Source organism: Ambystoma mexicanum, chromosome 9 (genome assembly GCF_040938575.1).
Source record: "Ambystoma mexicanum isolate Mex_15411 chromosome 9, UKY_AmexF1_1, whole genome shotgun sequence".
NCBI classification, from domain to species: Eukaryota; Metazoa; Chordata; class Amphibia; order Caudata; family Ambystomatidae; genus Ambystoma; species Ambystoma mexicanum.
Window position 1 is genome coordinate 746,084,514 of NC_090931.1, and position 27,207 is coordinate 746,111,720.

The window sequence follows — 27,207 nt, forward strand, 5'->3', positions numbered from 1 at the left end:
CGCCACTACTTCCTATGTCGGCCTTTCAACATCGGTCAACCCATGCTTGTTCCACTGTAACTCAGCGAAGCCATCCCTAGTCTGTTCTCTCCCTCATCCGCGTGTTTTCCCCCCTCATCCTATCCATTTCCTCCCATACTCACCTCCCTGTCATAGACTGGACCTTCCCTCCCTCTTATCCCACGGCTCGCTCCTTTATAGTTTGCCCTGCCCCGCCTCTCCCCGGTGCGCCTGTGAGCGCTGGGTTCGGTATTCCAGGCAGCAACCACCCACGCCCAGCCTCCCTTCCCACGCAGGATCTGCGTCACAGGCCTGTGTGTGGGAGGGAGGGAGGGGGACAACCGCGCGCGCGCGCGCGCGAGATAGAGAGAGCGGAAGATCCCAATCCGAGCAGTGCAGGGGGAGGGAGAAGCTGGAGGCGGAGGAGGGACGGGGAGGAGGGGTGCTGTCCGCGCCCAGCACTGGCACACTCCCACCAGCAGCTGTACTGCCGCGCGGCTCCATCGCAGTCGGCTCCTGTGCCGGAGAGGGCAGGAGACCTCCGTAAACCCCCAGAGTGGCCGTGCCCACATGGAACCCCGATGGGTAGAGTGCCAGTCTTACTATTAGGGGTTCGCAGCTGGCGCTGAGTGAGGGGGCACGCTAATATTGGTTCTCTGGGTAAGTAGAACTCATTCTGCCACTTTAGGACCCTTATGAACGTACTTATTGGGAGACTAACACTCCTTCAACTCGTTTATGTGTGCAAGACACGCTATTTTACTAGTCTTCCCTTTTCAAAACTGAATGTGCGCTGCAATCTTGAAAGATATGTCCAACTGTGCTAGTTCTGCACTTTTAACAGTCACATACACAATCGCATATTAGTATTTAGTATAAGGACACTGTCCTGAATAATACACATGCGCTGCACAATCCACATCGGCATCTGGTCTGCAATGCACACTTCACATAAGTGCATACTTGCGTGTCCTTTGAACTGCTCACTTCAAGGTAATTGACAACTGCGCGTGCCCAACACGTCACAGCACTATACAGCAGAACGGTACGCTTCACAGTATAAACATGTATGCTGTGTACACCTCACACCATCATAGCCGCCACACAAGCTGCAGAATACACTTTACAGCGGTAGAAGCAAGCCTGCACTCGACCCTTGCATTTTACATATGTTCTGCAATTCACAGCAATGTACACCTGCTTGTTCTCTGATCTTTAAGCGAAACAGTCAACTGCATCTGCATTTGCAATCCTTAGTTACGTGCACTTGGCACTGCACACTTTTTACCTCTGCGGCTTGATGCCCTCTCAACTTTACAAACTTAACATGTGCCGTGTGCTGCACAGTTCACTACACATGTGTGGGCTTGCACTTTTTATCTTTGTAGTACACGTCCTTCCACGCTTAACTTATTTCATAGTTTTTACATCCTAGAAAGTGCATGAAGTGCAGTGGACCACATTGGGAGGACTGCAAGCTAGCGTGGCATGGATTCATTAATTCCAAGTGTACTTGCTCGAAACCAGCAGTTTTTTTTTAAATTCCAAGGCTCGTTTATTTAAAGGCGCTGCTGATTGTTCACTTATGTAGTTGCAAGGTTCACTTGTCTTATGCTTAACGTGTACTCGGTGTGCACTAATAGTCACCCTATAATTCTGTCCTTTTCTGATTTTTTTTCCCATTCTTCCTAAAGTGCTTCACGTGAATGTGGCGTTGTGCAGCACAGGTCGTAATCATATGCACTTGGTATTTAGTTTAGGATTGTACAAAGTGTTGTGCAAATATTCAGACGCGTGTGCAGGCCACCGTGAAATGCAGTCACAATGTTTTCTTCTTTAATTTGTAATATGTATACCTCATAATACTTGCACTGTTATTTTTAGGCTCCATACAGTTTGGTGCGTCGCATTCTATTTTGTGTGGTCATTTTCATAGTTGTGCACCTTAGTTACGCAAAACGTTTGTATACTGTGCTCTTGCCACATGGACCCCACCCACTGACCCCAGAGCCATCATTGTGAGATAGGAGCGACTGTCCTGCGCTTGCTCTATAATTACACACGCACGTTTACACACCTATTGGCCTAATTCATGGAACTTTTAGCGCGGTGCAAGTGCAAAGTGACTTTGTACTGGCAACGAACACCCTGATATACAGAGCGGTGCAAATTATATTTTTAGAGTGCAAAGTGACTTTGCACCGGGCTGAAAGTTCCATGAATCGGATTTTAAAAAAATATCCCTTCGTGAATACAAATGAATGGGGCTCTCGACGGATGCATCTAAATGGCCAACACTGCAATTCCTCTGGACCGACATGCAAACTTGTGCATGTTTGTTGGGCCGATCGTAGGAGCTTTTCTTTCTTGTTTAATCTTGCACTGCAATCTGATCGCTTTGTACGCGTGTGCTTGTGGGCCGATGCGTTTCTTCCTGTCTCTTGCCCTAGGGTAGAGGGTGGCGGATGGATGGATGGATCAATGCCTGCTGCGTGGGTGATTCTCAGAGCAATCCACAGCGAGAGGGATTTGGGAGTAGGCGTTGTTCAGCTGCAGTTGCAAACTAACTATACATCGTTTCATTGTCCACCCACCTCACGGAAAAGTGAAGGGAAATGACACATTATTGTTCAATCGTACTGCACCCAGGCGGCTCGCCCGCATTAGTCCCAAATGCACACGTTCAGTACGAGCATGCCAGGACGTCTTTTAGATTTTTTACAAAAATTCCTTTTCAGTTTGGCTGGTATGAGCAAGTTTGTAATCACGGATGCATTGGTACGAATCTGTACCTGATTTTCGTCTAGTCGTCAAAAGGCGTTTTCAAGCCCGCATTTCTAGGCCTTGCTCTCCTCTCTTGGTTATCATTTGTTGCTATTTCACTTGGACAAGCGCCTGACTACCGGGCCTAATTCACAGAAGCGTTTTATAATGGCACAATCTATAGGAAAACGCTCTGTGAATCAAACCCCAGTCCTAAATTGGCAAACTTTTTAGGTGACACAAAAGTAATGTGTTTAACCCCATTTGAAAGCAACCTCCAGTCAAATGTCTTTCTACACGGAAGGACAAATGAAATAGACAAGAAACATAGCACTTTTTGTTTCATGGCTCAGTTAGTAGGCTGTTTGGAAAGTTGGAAAGCAGATGCTGTGCTCTTTGTTCTGTTGATAGATAGCTATTCCTGTACCACCTTAGAGACGTAGCCGCCTTCTGCCCCAAAAGTAGACGAATTCCAGTCCCAACACACACCGCTCTTTATATAGAACTTTCCTTCTTCCTTTTAGTAGGTGAACCATACCAATACACCACCACCGCCTCACCTTTTTAAGATTGTTCTCCCTGAAAGGGTGATGATGCCTGCAGGGGGACCGTGTAGTCCTCTAGTCAGTTACAACACCCACAGTCCGGTTCACATAGCTCTAATCTTCTTAAGTCAGCAAGGTGATCGCATTTTATGTAGCTTGTCAAGCAGCCCCAACCACACCCCAGTTCTCCATATTTTCATGCCTGTATCTCACTTCATGCCACAAGTGACATTAGAGCAGAGGTCTGCAACCTTTGGCCCCCCAGATGCTTTGGGCTGCAACTCCCATCAGCCCTAGCCAGCATAGTCTATTGTGAGGTATCAAGGGAGGCGTAGTCCAAAACATCTGAAGAGCAGCAGGTCATAGATGCAGATAAATTATCCAACTCAAGAGCTGCTGGCCCCGATCATATTCCATTGTGTGTATATAAGGCAGATACGAAATTTTGGGCTAGGATTTTGAAAATTAAATTTGAAAATATTTTGATCTCAGGGGTCCTACCAGAATCAAGGGTGTCTGCTATTTTTATCCCCATTTTCCAAAAAGGAGACCCATTAAGTCCAGTAAACTATAGGCCTGTTTCGCTGACCGATGCTGCAGCAAAAACATTCTATTCTTGTTCTTTTTGAATTGGACAAACAACTGGAAACTCTTAACACATATTCTAAATCTCAAATTGGCTTTGGAAAATCCATGAGCACAACCCTGAATGCAACCATCATGGCCCACCAATTAGCAGGCACCAAATCAAAAGAACTGAGTACTTTATATATCGCATCGATTGATATGACGGTTGCTTTTGATACGTGATTTGCTAGGTATTACCCAAATTGTTTGTTTACAATTGTTCGAATGAACAATTGACCGAATTTAAAGGGTCACAATTGACCTTTTCACAATTGACCGAATATATATATATATATATATATATATATATATATATATATATATATAATACGCAAAAGAAGAGGAGAAGGTGAACCGCACTCTCCGCGGTCAGATAGGAGACAAAAAATCCATCGAAAGACCCAAAATTAGCACAGCTCGCAAAAGAAATTAGTCTTGAAATACTTTAATATGACCAAAGAATTGGACAAAAAATACATAAAAAACGGCTGGGAAGCAGCAACAAAAACAGAGGCAGGATGCCGGTATGCACGACCTACACACAACGTGTTTCACACTCAGCTGAGTGCTTGTTCACGTGAATATATATATATATATATATAGGTTGTGGGGGGTTTCCCCCCACATATATGGTACGATTGACCTTCACAATTCGGTCAATGAATTGTCATTCGAACAGTTGTAAAATGAACAATTTGTATAGAACCGATTTGCTATGGTCAAAGATGTAGAAAATTGGTATATCAGTCTACTTAATTAACTGAATTGCTAAATTCCATCAGAACACATTGTATAACATTCGAACCACAAAGGAGGGTGCATTAACTGAACCGGTTAATTCATACTTGGGATTAAAACAAGGATGTAATTATGCAGTGACATTGTTTAACTTCTATCTTAGTGACTTAGATGAGATATGGAAATCTAATGACCTATTTCCCGCACGTCTATGTTCCCTAAGATTGATCTGGATAGCATTTGCAGATTATATTGTTTTGTTTGATTTCACTCCAGTTGGACTACAAATAAAATTGCAAATGTTTTCTGAATATGCATTCCATAATAATTTGAAACCTAATTCATCCAAAACGAATATCATGATTTTCAATGCAGGTAAAAACCTTACATTTTTTAAATGGAAAATAGACGGCAAGGTGATTAATCATCTCGAGGAATTCATCTATCTCGGTTATCGGCTGAGCAATTCCTCAACAATGAAAGCTTGGATAGAATACTTGCAAACTAAGGCAAGGCTGCTTTTGAGTCTGATGAAAGTCATATTTTTGAAGTATTGTAAATTTCTTTGATTCCGCTATTGGACTTTTTTTCCTTTAAAAGTGGAACCTGTTATATTGTATTCTTTGGATATTTACTTAGAACACCCTCCTGCATGTAAATGCGCCACACTTCAAGTTCAGTGATTCCAGAACTGTAGTTTATTAACACATACAGTTCTAGTATTGTTTTAACAAATTGCCCTATATGGTAACACGTGTTTCGGCAAATGTAGAAATGCCTTTCTCAAACCAGGGCTGCACATAGTATATATAAACCAAAAACACATTTGCATCAAATGGAAAAAACGCAAACACATTACATAGAAAAAAACAAGGACATTACTGTAATGCAATAGGGTATTATGATGTATTAGAAACATAATTATGTCGTGTATTGTTGTGAGACTGAGAAAAGAAGGATGGGCGAAGGGGAAGGATTATGAGGTAAAAAGACATGGTCATTGGCATAGCCAATGAAAGAGAAGAACAAAACATTTTTTTTAGTTAAAATTCAAAATGCATGACATCTACATTGACAAAGCATCATTTACTAGTGAGCTATGGCTGAACTTATGCCACCATATCAATTTACTAGCCACTGTGATTGTAGTAATTTCAAAAAACAATAATGCACTTTTGCTGACTGTCTCAAATTATATGGATAAGTTTGTTCTTTTATGTTGCATTGTGGCACCAAATTGCGTCTACATTTACTCAATTGTAACCATTCTATTATTGCTGAAGAACATAGAAGTAAATGATTCATTTACCTGTACTCTGTGACAAACTTGTTTGTGTTGTGCGGTCTGTTGAGGTAGTAGTAACCAGTTAAATCCCTAGATAGAACATAATTCTAATTAACTACATGCCACTTATTACTACTGCGTATATATCCACAGCTGCATATATGCTGACTTGTACATATAGAAACGGTATATTACTGTTGAATGTCCACTTACTCTAACCTAAAGTTAGTAAAACGTCCGCGCTAATTACAAATACATCATGAGTTTGTGGCTATGGAAAGGAACTGTCAGTATTATTGTGCTTCCAAAGTGTTAACATAAAAACCTATCAAATAAACATGTACGCGGTTGCGTATTTGAATCCTGTAAATGTGTATTATACACATCCAGTACCAATTGAAATGTTACTCTACCCGAGCACTTCTGTAAAACTAAGACAGTGTTCCCGTGATGTGAGAGCTGGTGAGTAGGCTTCACGCCCGAAGCAAAGATTGAAAGCATGCAAAGCGAGACCCTTACTATATCAGCGTGGATCCTCCACCACGTCTGCTAAGCTGCTTCGCATATCGAATGCAGCCATTGTGTAAACAAAGAGAAAGGTGTTGTCTGACGGTGCCATGGCAACCGGTCAGTCCTTTCTTGGTTGCCAAGACCAGCGTTCACACGTTATGAATTGTATGATTTAGTCTAGACTTGATCAGTTGCCCTACTGTGTGATTAGCAGGGAAGACAGGGGAAGAAGGAAGAGGTAAAGAGAAAGAGGCTTTTCCGGAACTTGAGGAGGTCCTGCTCAAGACGCAGAGGGAGGGGGAGGCTATTGCACAGAAGGGAGTCTGCCGAGGAAAGAGATCGACCACCAGCTCTCTGTTTTGCAAACTGCTTCACATGCAAGGAGTTGGGCCAGAGGAACGCAGGTGTCTAGAAGGGGAGCATTTGGTTAGGAAGAGTTGAGGATAAGAGTAGTCCCCAGCCCCAGATAACCTTGTGGATGTGGATAAGACCCGGGAACCAGTGAAGACTTTCTAGGGCAGGAGAAATGCGGTCCCTGGACTTGAGGCCAAGGATAATTCTCGCTGCCCTATTCTGGGTTAGCTGGTGGGGTCGCAGAGTGGACGAAGGAAGATTAAGGAAGAGGCTATTGCAATAGTCTAGCCTGGAGAGAACGACAGGACGCGTAACATTGAGTCTTTGGGGGAAGGTGAGGAAAGGTAGGATTCCTTTGAGAAGTAAGAGCTGAAAGTAGGATTTCTTGACAATGTCCTGAAAATGAGGGATGAAGGAGAGGGAGGAGTTGAAGATGACTCTGAGATCTCTGCGATCAGAGGAGGGGGCACGGGAGAGCCCATGGAAGAAGGCCAGAGTGCAGGGAAGAAGTAGGGTGCAGGGGACCCATTAGGGAGAATCTCCATTTTGCTGGCATTGAGGCAGAGATCCTTATCGGTGCACCAGGCCTGGATGGCAGAGTGGCAGTCGGGGATGAAGGAGGGTGCAAGGCCATCAGTAGGAAGTTTGAAGAAGAGTTGTGTGTTGTCAGCTTAGCACTGGAAGTTTGGGGAGAAGGAGGAAATGAGGCATCAAAGGAGAGAAATGTATATGTTAAAGAGCCAGGGCTCATGATTGTTAATACAAATATCTTTCAGAAAAATACTTTTCGAATTTAATCAAAAGCAACAACTCATCCTGTTCTGTATGCGATGCTCATACTCAAACATTTTGAAGTGTACTTGGATAGTGAAGGAAAAGCATGTTTAAAAAGATGAGCTGGCCACCCCTTTGTAAGGGAGAGCAAGGAAGGTGTAAGACACACTGCAGAAGGAGTTGGATAATGGCAGTAGAACAGAAGAAAAGGCTTGGTCTGATGACTGCCTGGGCAAAATTGCAAAATACATTTCCAACCTTGAGGAAGCCTAGTGCCTACTATTCCTGGACCCTCTGGCCATATGTTCTGTAGTTCCCAATTTACCCAAATTGAGCTAGGACAAATGCCTTGTAGGTCTCATAGCAAAGTTTAAATTGAATATGTGAAGTAGAGCCGCGCAAATGTGGTCTGATCGAATTTGTGTGCCCCAACCATCAACTGACAGTGAGTGAAATGAAAGATGGATCCTGTAAGTGATTTCAATCCGGCACTTCACCTAAGTCAACGCCTAGCGTGTAACGCACAACTGAAATCCTTATTTATTTATTTGTGTCTAAAAGTTATTTTATTCTGAACGAAGTACCACTTATATCACGCTCCTCTCTTGGAACTCCCCCGGTCACACTGAACCAGGAATCGGGCTGGTTTGCAAAGTATTTATTTATGTATTCACAATATAATCACACTAGGTTTAACGGGTATACAATAATCACCAATGGGGTGATGTCATACTAAGCAATCTCTTTAATCACAAGGAGTAATAATGAGCAAAACAATATAGCGCAGAAGTAATACTTTTTTGTATGTTCAGATCAAATAGCAGTATGGTTACTATTTCTCCCTGCACACCCCTTAGCCCCCCACCAAGCAATGTAAAGAGATAGGAGGAGAAAGAGCAAGTATTCAGGAATGCAGAATTCACACAAATATCAATCCCAATTTCCCCCCAGCAACACAAGAGAGAGACAGAAATGATTGGCAAACTGTCAAAATGTTTTTAACAGTTATCTGGAGAATGGATTGGGTAAAACACTAAATATGGTTTAAATTGCTAGAAATGTTTAAATTCTAATGGGAACTGCTTTATATGGTTGCAGACAAACACTAGCAATGATTTGATAGTAAGGAGCAATGTGACAACTTAAAACTGAGGTCAGGTGCAATTGAAAGCTATTTTACACGTGCCAGAATTTCACCTAAAACAAAATTCGCGGCAAACTTTTCTCTGCGCGGTAATCGCGATTGCGGGAAAACTATATGGATTTGGAATGCGGTTTTTGGTTCTATGGAAAGTTGGGAATGTGGTGGATAATCAATTTCTTTCTGGTATTCAAATTATTTACTCACAACCCTTATGATTTATGAAATTAAAAACAAATGAGAGACTTGACGCAAGAAGGTTCTGACAATTCAAAAATACTCCTAACAATATCAGGTTCTGACGACAAGATAGGATGGATTTAGATAGGGATAGACTATGGAAAGTACATATGCTAGTGACACAGTCCTATACTATGGATACTCACTATATATGTTTGAACAGAACCGTCAGGAATTCTGGTCCGTCAAGATCAGGTATTCTGCTCAGAAATTCTGCTGGGCACACCGGACGGGACAGGCTGCTGGGCACACCGGACTGGGCAGCAAGGCGCTCTGGTCTGCACGGCACAGCACGACTGGACTGGGTCTGCAGTGGTTCTCTGGTCACAGCACGGTACAACTGGATTGGGTCTTTTGATTCTGGTAATGATTCTTTTTTGGGGTGATTTCTGGTTTCTGGAATTTTAAGGCCAAGCTGAGAATGGTTCAGCTATAGAATGGGCCTTTCTGCTTGCCAAGTTTCTGGAGTCTGGAGCAAGGAAGATGGATGGTCCTCTCGCAGGGTACTCCGCCAGGAATCGGTTAGTGGGTGCATCTGTGTGTCTTTTCTAAGTCCTCAGCTGTCTCTATTTATGCTTATCATGAGGGTGTGTGTATGCTGGCTTATCGTAAGGGTGCCTCCTAGGCAGGCTATTGGCTAGAGTCTCCTCTCTCCCTTGATTGGAGGAGAAAACAGGGTGTCACCATGATGATGGGGGTTTATGGGCCAGAGAATCCTCCCCTTGCCTTTTGAAACATAAAATCTCTTTTAGTACCATACATATTTACAAATGTGCAACCTTTCTAACAATAACATACATAGATCACATATTTTGTGGAGCATATACCCTTCCAAGCCCCGTCGCTGTGGGATCTTGGGTCTGCTTTTGACAGAATTCCACCCTTTTTGTCCGGAACACATGGTCCTATTTCGGAGCAAATTTCCACAAATGTGTGCATTGTATGGGGGCATACGCGTGTGAAGTTTCATGCTTTTGACACAAATACATTTGGTGTAAAACCATAATTTCCACTGTTACTTCCCAGAACATAGCACAGAGTTCTGGCGCCTCTTAAAATGTGCAGCCAAAAATTAGGTTCACAAGTCTGGGGTTTACATATTTTTCACAATTTTACACAGTTAATTATCAGTCTTTTTAAAAATGTGCTTTTTGTCCTTGTGAATCAACAAATGGTTGTCTGTCCCCGCCTCCTTCCTCTTCTTGCAGCTCAGGAGCAATCTCCTCCCAGTTCCTTCAGGCAGAGGCCATTTACGATCCTTCCTAATTAGCATCTCCTTGAGTTGGAGGAAGTCCATTGTCTCCTTCCCAGAGCAGCCCAAATTCTCTTCCCACCCCTTAATCATCACATAGGTGTGATATCCTGGTGGAGAGAGCAGAAGGGAGGTGCCTGGCCCCTGTAGGGGAAGTTGTTATACTGGTTTGGCTTGGAGTCAGGCTTAAATTCAAATGTCATTTTGTTGCAATTATTTCTTGGTTTAAAATAAACTTGTAATTTCCAAACAAGCAGCTACAACACTTATTCCAGATTCTAAACCATGGGATTTAAATATTTACAACCTAGGTTACTCTCAATAACAGGTCACTTAGTTTTCAGACATTAGATTTCGGTTGCACACGTTTGCAGTTTTAAAGCAGGCTTCTGACAGCTGTAATTCAGGTGGCCACGATTACTGCGCCCAGATTTTGACAGATTTCACAGGCAGGCACATTTTTGCTGTGAATGTTTTTATGACAATTCAGCTTTTCAGGACATTGTCTGTTCATAATGATTTCTTGAATTAAATGAATTGTAGCACCCAGCAAGAATATTGGATGTTTGATGGTGTTTTGTACCCGCATTCTGCAGTTTCAGCAACCAAGAAAAAGGATTTAAATGCAAGATTTTGGGTTTCTTTCAGCCAGCACTGCCTTTCCCTCTGTGCCCAATTTTTACTTGTTGTGAATCCCAGTGACATGTTTCAGGAGTGAGATCTTCGTTCCACCACTGACAACATGCATGGTAGATTTGACAACCATCTTTTTGTGCTTTGTAGAGGGCAATTTCCATAGGTTTTGGCGCGCACAAGGGTTTTGCGGCATTTTGATATTTCTGGCACCATCAGATCCCACGGATGCCACAGGGCAGAGCATAAGTGGGTTAATACATCCCACAAAGCCCCCCCTCGCGACTTGAATTTGACCGCCCGTCAAGGGGAAGTCGGGAGATTGGGATCCAGTTTTTCTTTTTGGTCCAAGTGGGAAAATTCGTCTGCTTCTCCCATCAGTGCTGAATTGACAAGTTCTAGTCGTCTGTTCCAGATGGGAATATCGAGCGATACTCTGGGCCCCTTGAGTCTTTCCTCCTGGTGGTCCCTGAGTGGTCCTCCTGGTGCTTAGAATCCATGGTTTCAGTACTATGGTGACAGAACAAAGCAAGGTTACGGACATTTCCCCACCACTATTCATGTAATGGGGCAGATGCATACATTGGACATACAATTGACAATCTTTCCCGCTTGTAATTATTACTGATTTTCATCAGGTGAAATGGTTGTACAGTTGGAATTTTCTAGGGATCCGGAATGTCCCCCTCTGGGTTTCCAGATGACTCCTCTAGTTGCCGCAGATATGCCTAGGATGGCAACACTTCAGCTGGTTGATGTGGACCCACTTATTTCCCCCCTCTGCCAAACTGCCTTTGGGGATACAGATTTTGTAGGCGACTGGTGAGATTCTGTCTACAATTTCAAAAGGACCCCGCCAACTAGGAAGAAATGTGCGCTGTTTGGCCTGGTTCCTTTGGAAATTGTACAAGTAGACCCGGTCTCCTACTTGGTATTCTTTTCTAGTTGTCTTAAGGTCATAGTGGGTCTTCATACTGTCTGCAGATCTTTCTAGATTCCGCTGAGCATAGGCAAAAGCATGTTAAAGGTGTTTTCTCAGATTCTCAACATACTCATGTGTTGTGGAGGCATTTATCAAGGTCTGCTCTTGGGTTCTGTAGAGCAGATGCTGGGGAAGCACCATCCTTCGTCCAGTCATCAGCTCAAACGGTGACATTTTTGTTGCAGAAGAAGGGGTAGATCTGATGGCCATCAGGACAAGAGGTAGTCAAATGTCCCATCTTGGCCCAGAATCTGCCACAAACTTTTTTAATATGCTCACAATTGTCTTGTTGTATCTCTCAACTCCACCACTAGAGGCTGGCCGGTAGGCAATGTGTAGCTTCCTTTTGACCCCAAGTATCTCCCACATCTTTGTCATCTCTTCGCTAGTGAAGTGGCTACCTCGGTCTGACTCAATCCTTTGGGGTAGTCTAAAATGCGAGAAGATGTGGTTGATCATCAGGGCAGCTGCTGTTTCTGACTTGCAATTTGGGGCCGGGAGACATTCCACCCATTTAGTGAACAAGCATGTCACGGTCAACATGTACTTGTTCCCCCTCGAGGAGCGAATCACGGGCCCGATAAAATCGACTTGTAAATCTGACAAAGGCAGTGTCATCCCCCTCTTTTGGAGGGGAGCACGGTGTGTGAGGGATGTTGGCTGAAATTGTGCACACACAAGACACTCCTTCAAGTATTGGTCGAGGTCATTCCCCATGTGTGGCCAGTATGCAACCTCTCTTAAGATTTCTAGTGTCGTATGAAACCCTGATGACTGGCTGTGGCCGCATCATGGGCGTGACTTAGCATCAGGCTTCGGAATGAAGTAGTGACCAGCCACTGGTCATGGCCAGCTAGGGATCTCCTCACCAACAAACCGTCTAGGATTCAGAACATTTTTGGACATTTCATCAACACTCTGAGGTCCTCTTTCCCTATGTAATCAGTATCCGTCAGGGGAATGTTCTCAGGGTCCTCAATGTGTTGATAAAACTTACCAATTATTGGATCCCCTTTTTGAGTGTAATCAAATCAGCATCTGGGGTCCCCTTACTCCATTGTGCATTTGAGAGTTCATTGTGAGCATTTGTCTGGGACCTAGTGATAGCAGTGACCTGGATTTCCCCCAACAGGGACTCCATCTCAAGTAGATCCCCTTGGCTGTCTCCGGTTTTGGCCAGCTGGTCAGCTAGGTCATTTCCAGTTTTGTCTGGTCCCTCTAATTTAAAATGACCCTTGATCTTTTTCCAGTAGATGGTCATCCAATTCGAGGTGACCAGATCATCAATATTTTGGATTAATTTCCCATGTTTCAATGGTTTGTTATTAGCACATAGCATGCCTCTGGTTTTCCAGTTAACCAGGTGCGCCACAAACCCGTTTCGTACATAATCTGAGTCTGTGATTATGACCAGTTTGTGGAGCTGGTGTTGGACCGCAGTGAGGATGGCTTGATGCACAGCCATCAACTCTGCCACTTGACTACTTCGGGGACTGATTTTTGTACCCAGCGGAGGGTTCTGGGGCATCATTCACCCATGCCTTCCCTACGCCGGCCACAAGTTCTTTTCTCTGTTGTTGTCAACATGATAGGAGCATCCATCCACATAGACAGTGGGCATTCCCTCACACTGGTCTTCTTCATAGACTTTGCGTGGGGAATTAAGGTATGCCTCCATGTTGTCCTTGATTTTAAGACTTTCGTCCTCGAGACAGTTTTCTCTGGCACAATCATGCAAGTCAAGCAGACTTTGCGCGAGGGGACTCTTCTTGTTTTGGCCATATCTGACCTCCACAGGAAAGCCTTGCATTGACAGAACCCTGGAAATAGTTCAGGAAATTACTCACATTTCCGGCCCGGATTCTGTCACTTTGGAGATCTTGCAGAGGCTGGTGTGGAGTCTCCACTATGATATGTTCCCACTGGATAAATGGGCGGTAATTCTTCAATGCCCACACCGATGCCAGGAGTGCCTTCTCACAATCGTTGAAATTTTCCTCCACAGAATATAAAGTTGTACTCGTATAGCAGATTACTTTATTGACTTTGTCATGCTTTTGATTTGAGAATCCTGTCTCCAAGGAGAACTCCTTGTTTTTGACAGGGTAAGCTAGGCAAGGCGCTTGTGAGAGGCTTCTTTTGAGTTGTCTTACTGCCTCGGCTTGTTCTGGACCCCACTCCCACTTGACCCCCCCTTCAAAAGATGGATCATGGGTCTTGTGATCTCGGCGTAATCCTCAATGAACTTTCTGCTGTAATTAGTTAGTCCAAGGAGGCTCCTTATTTCCCGCAGCGTTGTGGGGTCTTTTATTTTCTGGAGTGCTTCCACTTTCTTTTCCTAGACCCTGAGGAGTAATCTCATGCCCCAAGAAATTGACACGGGTTCTGCACCACTGTGCCTTTTTGAAAGGAGAGTTTTGCTCCGGCAGCCCTCAACTGTGTCAGAACGTAACGGATCTCCGCTATGAGTTCCTCCACAGTTGAGCTTTTGACTAAAACATCACCTACATAGGCCAGGTTACCCCTCTCACCCAGGTCGGGCATGCCCTTGTGTAAAAAGACATTAAATTAATTGCCGGAGTTGATGTATCTGAAGGGAGTCCGGGTCCATGTGTACTGCTGCCCCCCCGAAGGTAAAGGCCAGCTTGTATTGGTCCTCCCTACTGACAGGTACAGTCCATTACTCATTGGTCAGGTCTATTGCAGTGAATACTTGTGACCCCTGGATCTGGGCCAGCCCTTGGTCAATGTAGGGAAGAGGCCATCGGGAAGTATGGAGCCGTTTGTTGAGCTCCCTTAGATCAGCAAAATCTCCACTGGCCGTTTGGTTTCAAAATCCACAGCACCAGATTATTGAAGGTGCTGTGGACTAGACGAATTATCCCACGGGACTCAAGGTTCTTAATTATTTCAGTAAGGGACTCCATTGATGCGAGAGGCAAGCGATATTGCTTCACAAACACTGGAGTCATGCTAGGGTCCGTGGGAATTCTTGTTATGTGGATGTCGGTGCGACCGCAGTCATATGAGTCCACCGCAAAGAGATCTTGAAAATCTAAGAAAATTTGTTTCAATTTTTGCTTTTGCTCCAGAGTCTCACAGGCATCAGCTAGGTTGACTCTCTCTTCAGCCATCTGCCTGAAGCCTAGAAAGACTTCCGGTTTTGCTATCTCAGCGGCCTCCTCCAGCTGGGTGGAGAAGTCCCTGGTCAGAGTGCTGATTTGGACCGATGGCTTCAGGTGGGGAAGGCAGTCCTTGTGGACTTGGAAGATCACCTCATCCCTCCTGAAGTCACAGGTCACATCTTCCTTACCATAAGGGCTGGAAGTGTACACCAGGAAATTCCCCCCATGCCGGGTGAAGATCCTGTCTGGTGTTGCGTCATTGTCGCTATCACTGTCGAAACAGTCCTTGGGGATTGGTCCTAACAGTTAATTACCTAAATCTATGGAAAAATGTCAGTCATCAACCGGCATTCCAATAATGGTGCCTGCACCCAGAGTGATGCTCTTTAGGTCGCTGTTATCCACCTCTATTGGAGTGGTGTTGTGTTCTATGTTGACTAGTGGTGTTGGGTTTACCCCCAACCCTTGTTGTTGGAAATGAGCATTAAGATGAATATAGGCGTCAGGGTTTTTCAGTTTCTGTCCTCCTTTTAACTTTCACTTCCAGAGAGAATCGTCGGGTCCTTTCTGGGATGGTGACTTCCTCTCCAATCTGAATTTTAACTGCATTAGGCAGCAGTTGAGCTGACCTAAATGCTTTCTCTGGGTCATCAAAGTCCATGGGATTACCCGCTAATCAGCACCAGGCTTTGAAGTTCATTAGGTCCAAACTAATGGCAAAGCGATTGAGAATGTCACTGCCTAAGTAAAATGCAGCAGGGACATCTCGCACGACCTAACAATTATGGACTATGCTCTTCTTCCCTATGGACATTTTGAGCATACACCTGCTAGGCAGGAGATGTTTGGAATTGGGTGTTTCCACGTCCATTTCCCATTTGTCTATCAGTTTAAATGTGGGAATGGCTGGATCTTTTGGGAGTTTGTGGAACATGGCTTTGCTGATGAACCTCTTACCGTTGTTCACACACACTTGGGTGAGAACAGAGTCCTTCCCTTCATTTAACTGAATAGACATGAACAACTGCTCTCCAATTTTCTGAAAATCAGCCAAGCTTTGAGCTGATTTCCCATCTTTTTGGACTAAAGGAATGGGATTTTCTGATTTGTGAATTTGTAAAGAATTTCAGAGTGTTTCCTTCCAGTGTGGAATGCCACCTTAGACTGGAAGGAAGGTTGATTTTCAGAAATAGAGAGGACTCCCCATCACCAGTCTGTTGTCCTACTGCAATTACTGTCACGTCTGGGATTTGATTATTCTGGAAGTGAAATTCTATTTGGTCAGGTTTTTGTTCAACCATGTGGCATGTGCCGTTTAAACTAACATGGTTGACAATCTGTTTTAATTTGATTGTGTAAACAAGGTCCTCTGGACCCGGACTAGCAGACTAATCTATGAGGGGACACAATCTACGCAGGATGTCATTCCCTAGTAAACCAGGTGTGCCCTCTGGAGTCACAACTATGACGGGGTGCTTCACCTTGTGTCGCCCAATTTTAATGTCCAAATCCGCAGTCCCCTTGACGAGGATTTCCTTCCCGTCGAAGTTCTGAAGTTGTCCAGGAAGAGGGGTGAGAGGAATTTGGTATTTCTCCCCCCTTCCCGAATTCAGTTGATCAAAGGCCCTTTTTGACAGAAGGGTAGCTTGGGATCCAGTGTCCACCAGTGCCAAAATTGTACATTGCCCCTGTATTTGGACCGGGGCATAGAATCTTCCCTCCTTTTCCTCAAGGGGGCAGAGATAATGCACGTTTTTGGACAACTGGTGGGTTAGTTCCTTTGCTTTGGACACTGATAGAGAGGTGATTTGGGCAGGATTTGGGCTCTTGGGAATCTGAAAGCAAAAGGTGACAGATATAGGGGAAGTTTTGGGTTCCCCTGGTTCTAATTCTGGGCCGCCCCACCCCCTTTTTGGAGGCAGTCACCAGGATGGGTTTGAACCAGGGGATTTTCGTGCTGGTGATTCTGGGATTCGATGACGGTCCTTTCTAACTCGGTCCCCACATCTACCCAGTCTGGAATTGGATCCTTTGGGACCCATTTTTCTTTGGGAGAAGTTCCCCCATCCCTGAAGGAGAATATCCTTTTCCCAGGATCCTCTGAGGATCCCTCTCCTTCAAACTGGAAGATTTGTACCTCCTCCTCAAAATGGGTTTTTGGGCTCTTTAGTTCTCCTACCTGCCCTCTGCTCCTTGGGTGGCAGACTTTCGGGGGCAGGAGATTTTGGTTCTGGTTCCTGGGTTTCCAGGGGCTTTCTACAAGTGGGGGAAGGAAGCTTCCTCCAAGGCTTTACACCCCCTTCTCCTTGTGCCTCCTCCCGGGGAACCGGTGGGTTTTTGGGGTTCTTCCCCCGTCATTGCTCTGGAGCACCAGATCCTGGATTTGAGGCATTCTGAGCCTCCATGCTCATCTGGGGGTTCAGTTGAGCCCTCAGCATGCGACCCAGATCCTATGCCATGTTCTGGACTTGGCGCTCTAGTTGGGACACCCGCTCTGGCTGGTATGGGGTCCTCATGTCTCCCCTGGGCTGACCCCGGGAAGGGTAGTTATCCCTTCTCCCAAAATACCCCGGGTTAGGGAAGTTTGGGTACCCCTCCACCCTTGGCCTCCCCTCTCCCGGATTGGGCTGTCTGGGCTCAGGAAAGTGGGGAAAGAAGGATGGGTTGTTTTGGGGGTTGAAATTTGGTGGGTACCTAGGAAAGAAATGTTGTCCGGTATTTGGGGGATTACTGCCCTCCTGGGGAAAGTGAGGAGGTAAGTTCCCTGGGTTTCCTGCTGTCTGGTTGGATCCCATCCCCTTGGGCTGGAGGAGTCCACACATAACCCAGGATGGGTCTATTACCCTTGTAGCGTGGGCTGATGTAGTCAGGGGAGTTAGGGGTCCCATTTGTGGGATTACCTCCCTGGCTCCCTGTTTGTGATTGGCCCGAGGGCCTTCTGGGTTTGGGGTTGTTTGGGTTCTGTGCGGGCAGGTTTTTAGGCCCCCCATCTACAGATCTAAAATGGGGGCAACCTTCAACTCCGCCACTTTAGCAGTAGCAGGGTGTTGGTTGTTTTGGGGCTTTTGGGACTATTTCTGTTTTCCAACGGCTTCTGTACCTCATAGATGAGCGTTGCTTGTTCAATGACCCAGTCTAGTGATCTTTTCTTGTGAAAGTCCCTCACTAGCTGGGTCATAATATACTTAGGGGGAGCGTGAAAGAAAGTGTTTACAAATTCTTTGCTGTCGGTGCGCACCCTTCTAGTGGTCTGCGCAAAGGCGCGTTTCAACTCCTGAACAAATTCATGTGGAGCCTGGTCTACCCCACATTGTAAGTTATAGGCTGCCTTGCGAGCTTCTTGAGGATTCCTGTGAACGGAAACATTTTTCAGGATGGCCACCCTATAGGTGGACCATCTGGAATGATTCTGATCCTCCAGCCCCGCAAAGAAGCTGGAGTACTCGGGAGAAAATGTCCACTTCACATACTGAATACAGCTTTGCCTGTCCTTCACATGGAAAGTGTCCATCATCTGTTCAAATAGCTCAAGGTGCTCCCAAACCGAATATTTTGCATTCTTGTGATGGGGCGTGATGACACTCCTAATGGCTTTTATTTATTTCAGGGAATCCTTGAGTAAGGCCCTCTTGACTTTGTTGGTTTTATTAGTTCGCGTCACCCTGGTCCACTCATCCTCTGTCTCAGAGGCACTGCTACCAGAGGTGGCTGTCTGGTCTTCTAGGCTCTCCCAGATTCTGCGAGCTTGGGAATGGCTGGCAGAATGTGGGGGCCTAGTTTCCTGGGTCCTGTGGTGCTTAGAAGAGTCTTCTGACTCTTCCTTGCTCCCAGGATTGGCTGAGTACCCCCGTTACCCCACTGTCCTAGCTGGGAAGAGGTTTTTAATATACTCTTAGTGGGCCTACCCTCCTGGAATTCCCCGCTAAATTTTACCGTCTGATCTCTGGATAAGTGATATTTCTGAGTATCCATTTCTGTGATTATCCCCTCATTGGAGTCTCCCTGATCAGAGAAAACGGCCCTAGCACTTGGGAATCCATACACAGATGCCCGCCCATCCATTTCTGGGAGGTGCTGACCTATGAGCCCCATATTTCCCCTTAGGTTGAAGTCTGCCATCCCCGTGGCCCTTGGCTCATGTGAGCCAGTGGACATGGGGGTGGCAGAGTCCATGGGGTTGAAGAGATTGAAGTCCCTGGTGCCAGGGTTCCTGAGGTTTATGCTTGGGGGGGGTTTCCCTCTCCCAGCGGACCTCATCTCTTGCAGCCCCTACTCCCTGTTGCCATGCAAGAATCTGACCCTTTTGCTCTTCTATTAGGGCCTTAGTAGTCTCTATTAGTTGTTCCTGCATAGCTACCTGTCTATGGAGCCTGTCATTTTTCTCACAGAGAGCTTCATTGTCTCTCTGTGCTTCCTGTGTAATTTTGGAGTATTGGGCCAATTTTTGCTGCAGGAGGGTTACCTCCTGAGTCCTGTCCTTACTGGCCTGGTCATTCTTTGCTAGAGCATCTTCCACCCTCCTGGAGTGCTCAAACAGTTTTTCGTAGTCCCTTTTGAGCTCACCCAGTCCCTGAAGGGCCACGTGATTTTCATCCATCTTGGTTTTTAAATAACTGACCTCCTGGCCTAAGGTGTCCCTTTCCTGAATTAGAGTACCCCTCTGTGCAGCCAGGTCATCCCTTTGTTTTTGAGTGCACAAGCTTTCTGGCGCTCTTCACCAAATTCAGTTTGGGAGTGAAGGACTTTGAGAATTAATTTATTATTTTCTTCTTTTACTTGGTCTAGGCAATTTTGCAGGGCGACTACCTGCTCTGTGCATGCTCTTATAAAATGTACTTGCTGTTCCAGCTTTTGTTGGCTCTGTATTAGAGAGTCAAAACTTTCTTGGCACTCTTTTTGCAGCGCCAGTACTTTGGTATCCTGCTCTACCTTTTCTTGCTGCCGGATATCCAGATCTCCTTTTACTTTTATCAGGTACTGTCTGATTTCATTCTCTGATTCTTCGACTCTTTTGTAGCCTTTGCTCTGCAGAGTCCAAATCAGTTTGGGATTTTCCTAATGATTGTACTTGCCTGTTTGCCAGATCTAGGTTTTCGGCATATTTTTCTTGTATTGCTCCAATGTGGAGATACAGATATGCCGCTATTTTGGCAATTTTACTTTGCTCTTCTTTCACCTTAGCGGCCATGTACAATCACTAAGTGCCACGTGTAATGGACCCTGATCCTGCCATATTTGTAATCCTGTGGCAGTGGCTTGTTCTTTGATTTCCTGCAGCCAGACATTCTGATCCTGCTCTGTCCATTCACCCCTGACAAATAATTTGTGCAGTAGGTGTTCTTTTGCCATATTAATTTCTACGGGGGTCGCCATTCTGGAAATATTAATTTCCTTCTGACTTACAGTAGTTATTTTATTTTTGCAAAACAGGCCAACTCCTTAGAGTGTTTCTATTGAAGGGTGTTTTTACAGCGTAGCACAGTGTGGTAGCCCAACAGGGTTTATGTACCCCATCAGTTAGCACACTGTATTAGACTGTCACAAGTGGTATGTCTAATTCAGAAATCTTGTGACGAGCCCCCAATCTGTAAGTGATTTCAATCCGGCACTTCACCTAAGTCAAGGCCTAGCATTTAATGCACAACTGAAATCCTTATTTATTTATTTGTGTCTAAAAGTTATTTTATTCTGAACGATGTACCACTCATATCACGCCCCTCTCTTGGAACCCCTCGGTCACACTGAACGAGGAATCAGGCTGGTTTGCAAAGTTCAAATATTTATTTATGTATTCACAATATAATCACACTAGGTTTAACGGGTATACAATAATCACCAATGGGGTGATGTTACACTAAGTAATCTCTTTAATCACAAGGAGTAATAATGAGCAAACCAATTCAGCACAGAAATAATACTTTTTTGTATGTTCAGATCAAATAGCAGTATGGTTACTATTTCCCCCTGCACACTCCTCAGCCCCCCACCAAGCAATGTAAAGAGATAGGAGGAGAGAGAGCAAGTATTCAGGAATGCAGAATTCACACAAATATCAATCCCAATTTCCCCCCAGCGACACAGAGAGACAGAAATGATTGGTAAACTGTCAAAATGGTTTTAACAGTTATCTGGAGAATGGATTGGGTAAAACACTAAATATGATTTAAATAGTTTACATTCTAATGGGAGCCGCTTTATATGGTTGCAGACAAACATTAGCAATGATTCGATAGTAAGGAGCAATGTGACAACTTAAACCTGAGGTTGGGAAAACTATATGGATTTGGAATGACGTTTAAATTTCGTTTCTAGCATAATAATTGAAGAGGTTATGGATGTTTTAGTGGAGGTCGTTTTTATTCAAATAGGCGCAAAAATGGAAAACAGGTAGGTGCTTTAAAAAAACAAATGGGATTTCTTTACACTAGATTATGACTGTAGAAAAAGAGAATAGCACACATGAATCTACATCAATCCTGGCCAAGGACCCTTCATGTGGTGGATAATCAATTTCTTTCTGGTATTCAAATTATTTACTCACAACCCTTATGATTTATGAAATGAAATACAAATGAGAGACTTAACGCAAGAAGGTTCTGACAATTTAAAAATACTCCTAACAATATCAGGTTCTGACAACAAGATAGGATGGATTTATATAGGGATAGACTATGGATAGTACATATGCTAGTGACACAGTCCTATACTATGGATAATCACTATATATGTTTGAACAGAACCGTCAGGAATTCTGGTCCGTCAAGATCAGGGATTCTGCTCAGAAATTCTGCTGGGCACACCGGACAGGACAGGCTGCTGGGCACACCGGACAGGGCAGCAAGGCGCTCTGGTCTGCACAGCACAGCACGACTAAACTGGGTCTGCAATGGCTCTGGTCACAGCACAGCATGACACAACTGGATTGGGTCTTTTTTTTCTGGTAATGATTCTTTTAGCAGGAAAGCAGTTACTGCACATCCCGGCTGTTTCTTTTGTTCCCCTTAGGTTTCTGGGGTGAGTTCTGGTTTCTGGAATTTTAAGGCCAAACTGAGAATGGTTCAGCTATAGAATGGGCCTTTCTGCTTGCCACGTTTCTGGAGTCTGGAGCAAGGAAGATGGATGGTCCTCTCGCAGGGTGCTCTGCCAGGAATCGGTTAGTGGGTGAATCTGTGTGTCTTTTCTAAGTCCTCAGCTGTCTCTATTTATGCTTATCATGAGGGGGTGTGTATGCTGGCTTATCCTAAGCACGCCTTCTAGGCAGGCTATTGGCTAGAGTCTCCTCTCTCGCTTGATTGGAGGAGAAAACAGGGTGTCACCATGATGATGAGGGTTTATGAGTCAGAGAATCCTCTCCTTGCCTTTTGAACATAAAATCTACTTTTAGTACCATACATATTTACAAATGTGCAACCTTTCTAACAATAACATACATAGATCACATATTTTGTGGAGCAGATACTCTTCCAAGCCCCGTCGCTGTGGGATCTTGGGGCTGCTTTTGACAGAATTCCGCCCTTTTTGTCCGGAACACATGGTCCAATTTTGGAGCAAATTTCCACAAATGTGCGCATTGTATAGGGGGATAAGCGTATGAAGTTTCATGCTTTTGACACAAATACATTTCGTGTAAAACCATAATTTCCATTGTTACTTCCCAGAACATAGCACAGAGTTCTGGCACCTCTTAAAATGTGCAGACAAAAATTAGGTTCACAAGTCTGGGATTTACATATTTTTCACAATTTTAAACAGTTAATTATCAGTCTTTTTAAAAATGTGCTTTTTGTCCTTGTGAATCAACAAATGGTTGTCTGTCCCCGCCTCCTTCCTCTTCTTGCAGCTCAGGAGCAATCTCCTCCCAGTTCCTTCAGGCAGAGGCCATTTACGATCCTTCCTAAATACCATCTCCTTGAGTTGGAGGAAGTCCATTGTACCCTTCCCACAGCAGCCCAAATTCTCCTCCCACCCCTTAATCGTCACATAGGTGTGATATCGTGTTGGAGAGAGCAGAAGGGAGGTGCCTGGCCCCTTTAGGGGAAGTTGTTCTACTGGTTTGGCTTGGAGTCAGGCTTAAATTCAAATGTCATTTTGTTGCAATTTTTTCTTGGTTTAAAATAAACTTTTAATTTCCAAACAAGCAGCTACAACACTTATTCCAGATTCTAAACCATGGGATTTAAATAGTTACAACCTAGGTTACTCTCAATAACGGGTCACTTAGTTTTCAGACATTAGATTTCAGTTGCACAAGTTTACAGTTTTAAAGCAGGCTTCTGACAGCTGTAATTCAGGCGGCCACGATTACTGCGCCCAGATTTTGACAGATTTCACAGGCAGGCACATTTTTGCTGTGAATGTTTTTATGACAATTCAGCTTTTCAGGACATTGTCTGTTCATAATGATTTCTTGAATTAATTGAATTGTAGCACCCAGCAAGAATATGGGAGGTTTGATGGTACCGGCATTCTGCAGTTTCAGCAACCAAGAAAAAGGATTTAAATGCAAGATTTTGTATTTCTTTCAGCCAGCACTGCCTTTCCCTCTGTGCCCCATTTTTACTTGTTGTGAATCCCAGTGACATGTTTCACGAGTGAGATCTCCGTTCCACCACTGACAACATGCATGGTAGATTTGACAGCCATCTTTTTGTGGTTTGTAGAGCGCAATTTCCATAGGTTTTGGTGCGCACAAGGGTTTTGCGGCCATTTTGATATTTCTGGCACCATCAGATCCGAGGGATGCCGCAGGGCAGAGCATAAGTGGGTTAATACATCCCACAATCCAGATGGTATACTGGCAATTCAGTCACAATAGCGTTGTCACTATCAATTTCTGATGGAATCGGAGGTTTTATTCGTATCGAAGACAATTGATGGCCGTAAGTAAGTTATCACCAGCTTTGAGAGACAGCATGGAAACTCAAAGCATTAAGAACACAGCCTAAGGTGAGGGCAGAGAATACTTCACAGGACAACGAACAATCCTTGAGGAAAGAGTCAATACTGAACCATATTTGTGAAAAAGAATAAATGCTATTTATTGCAAAATAATCTTGCAAACAATATAGTCAAGCCATTCATTATGTGGAGTAACATTTGTTGACGTTTTTCTGAAGAATAGGCAATGCACATTATCAATTCAATGCAAAATAAACTTTATTTGTATTTAGTTTATTTGTAAAGCGTAGTCGGGCCCGTGGGCAACCGGGCGCATAGTCTTACATACACAGATAAAATGTTACATTAGGTACATGACAAGGGAAACAAGCTCATCGGATTATTGGAGGATACGAGCGAGCAGTCGTCTCTTCGATACAGCAAAGTCATGAAAACAGTGATATACACACATAAGCAGAGTAAGCGGGTAAAAATGTGGAAAATACAGACAAAATCACTAAAATGAGCAAGTACAAAGCATGGAAACAGTGTGAGCCTAGAGTTTTGGTGCCAGATCGTAAAGAAGTGTATTATGTGTATTGTGTAAGGAGCCAGGATTTAGATTTATTCTTGAAAGTTAGAAAGGAAGGCTCGGTTCTAATGGGTACAGGAAGGGAGTTCCAGAGTTTCGAGGCTAGGACAGGGGAGCTTACACCACCTGCTTTCTGTAGTTTGAATCTGGGCAAGATGAGGGTGTGAATTTGTGGAGTTCTAGTGGGGCGAGTGGAGGAGTGAGACGGGAGGAGAGGTAAGGTGGGGCCTTGTTATCCAGGCATTTGTGTGTCAAGGCTAAGGTTTTCAAAGCAATTCTTTGTTTTACTGAGAGCCAACGAAGATCTGATCTGACGTTGGAGATATGAGTGCCTAGGGATACTGAGTGCCTAATGGAATTATTCTGGGTAGTTTGCAGTTGCTTGAGGTTAGATTGACTAGTGCCCAAATACAATGCACTGCAGTAGTCGATTTTGGACATAACAAGAGTTCTAGCCAGGGTAATACAATTGTGGGAGTTCAGCAAAGGTCTGCAGGCAGTGATGTTTGCCGGTGTGGGCCGCAGCTGACCTTACTGCATTGGTTTCTCTATTTAGAGAGAGAGCGGAGTCCAGATAGATGCCAAGAGTTTTAGTATCCTTGGAGACCTTAATGTCATTGCCATCGATGATGAAGGACTTGAAGGCCTGGTCAAGTTTGTTAAGACGTTGAGCTGAGCCTATTAGTAAGAGCTCCGTCTTGTCATCATTGAGACAAAGTTTGTGTTGTGCCATCCAATCTTGAATAACCAGGTAGACATCATTCACGGCTTTAGTGTTGGCTGTGTGATCACCAGTAATGGGAATGAGTAGCTGGGTGTCATCCGCATAGTTAGTGTAGGAGACACCCAGATAGTCAAGCACATCAAATAGCGGTTTGGTGAACACATTGTAAAGGGTCGGCGACACACTGTGGTGTCCCACAAGGCTCCTGTGTATCGGGGAAGGCTCAGCAGAGGCTATGGGAGAGAAAACCCTCATTGATAGATTACTTAAAGGCATGGTCTAGTAAAAATGTTTATTGTCCCTACGGGTCGGCCATGTTTTTTTAAGCCTAAGTGGCTCGATTTTAGAAAACTTTCCTATGGACCTTACCCGAGTTTTCGTCCATTAAACGCACGCGAAAACAAGCAGCAGGGAGCCACCATTTTCTGATAATCCTATCATTTCCCCCATCGCCCTGGCTGACCTGCTTTTGCGGCACTAAATCAAATCCCCCGGCCCTGAGCCTGTCATCAGCAGACTCGTACCGCCCATTTCCCAACGCCAAAGCACGTCTTGTGTCAATATTCGCTGCGCTTCAGCTAATGACGTGTCGCCATGGAAATGGCAGGACGCCTCTTTCCTCAATAAGTATAAACAGACCGTTTCACAACACACAGCAGCAGATTTTCGATTCCATTCCTCTCTCTGTGTTACTTTGAGTATTCTGTGACTCGTTTCAGTGCTCTGGTCAGCTACCTTCACCGCTTGTAGCCCGTGTGAACACCTGTACCATCTCGGTAAATTATTTTACTCTGTTTACCACACAATGGCTACAATAATGCCCTACATGTACGAGCCCGAGTATACCGAGGAGGAACTACTGGAAAGGGAAGCACGCGAAAACGATGGGGATTCGGACGGCAGTTGGCAGGACGAATCAACAGACGAAGAGCCTGGGCCTAGTCGAATGGACTGCGTCGCCACCTGGTGCACATGCAATCAGTGCGAGCTAATGCCAACTGAGGACGAGAACTGCTGCTGCCGAGAAAACTCGGGATGCCTGGCCTACATTTCGGAAGGCGAGCCACGACCACAATGCATCACCGAGCTGCCAGACTTCAGGGCAGCCTGCCTCATACGGGCCGTGTTGAGAATAATGATGGTACTTATGCACGAACTTCGCGCAACTGTTCGTCCTCGTAATCCGATTAACGAGTAAGTATACTCTGCTTGTCATGCCACTCCTATTTCATGTTCTTCTACTATATCCAAAATTACATCTACATATCATTGTAACGCATGTAAGTCGTTCAATAGTGTGCATTGTCTAGATAGCATTTGTCCGTGCAGAATGCCATTAGTTACAATAATTGTCATTGACAACAAACGTTTATTAAACTTATCTTGGTCATTTAAAAACAGTTTGTTTCATTCCTTTTCACAGGTGGTACAGGCTGGTGGCCTATCGTTCCTTTTACATGGTGGCTCCACGGGAGGCTTGGACACCGCGTTCGAAGAGTGATACCCGCCTGTGCCGTTCGTGCCATTAGAGAAACGTTCCCGAGTGACAGCGGTCAGTACAGGAGATTTTCTCTTGCTGTGCTGCAACCTGACCTGTATAATCTTTAAAGTCTTGTATTTTTGTGTCATGAAAATAAGATACAAAATAAAACACCACATATATTTTAACAACGTTTTTTCGATTTTTTAAATGAATCAAGTGTGTCTCCATTCAAGGATGGACGTCAGACATCTGTGCTCCGAATGGGGGAAGGTCTGGTCGCTGTGAAGCAGAGTGGTCACTATCTATCTAGGCTAAGATAACATATTCTCGATAATGCATGCACTAAATAACACTTGTTCAAAGTCTTTCAGTAGGTTATGTCTCTATAAAAGTCACACATATATCTATACTAACAATTACCATTGGATTATACAGGCCTTAGGGTCTTGACCACTATAATACACTGGTTGAAGTGTGGGTCTGTGCTCACAAGAATCTCCGGTATGTGGCATTTGTTATTGATAAGCAACGATATACTATCATTGATATAAAGGCGGTTCGC

The 27,207-nt window shown here is 44.5% G+C and overlaps 1 protein-coding gene across 1 annotated transcript in view; it reads left to right on the forward strand.

Annotated features, from left to right (window-relative positions):
• Positions 1-396: 396 nt before the first annotated feature.
• Positions 397-27,207, forward strand: part of NAB1 (NGFI-A binding protein 1) — a 226,022-nt gene continuing 199,211 nt past the window's right edge. The window contains exon 1 of the mRNA XM_069615674.1: positions 397-660. The gene's annotated coding sequence lies outside the window, so the exon portion shown is untranslated. The remainder of the gene's footprint in view (positions 661-27,207) is intronic.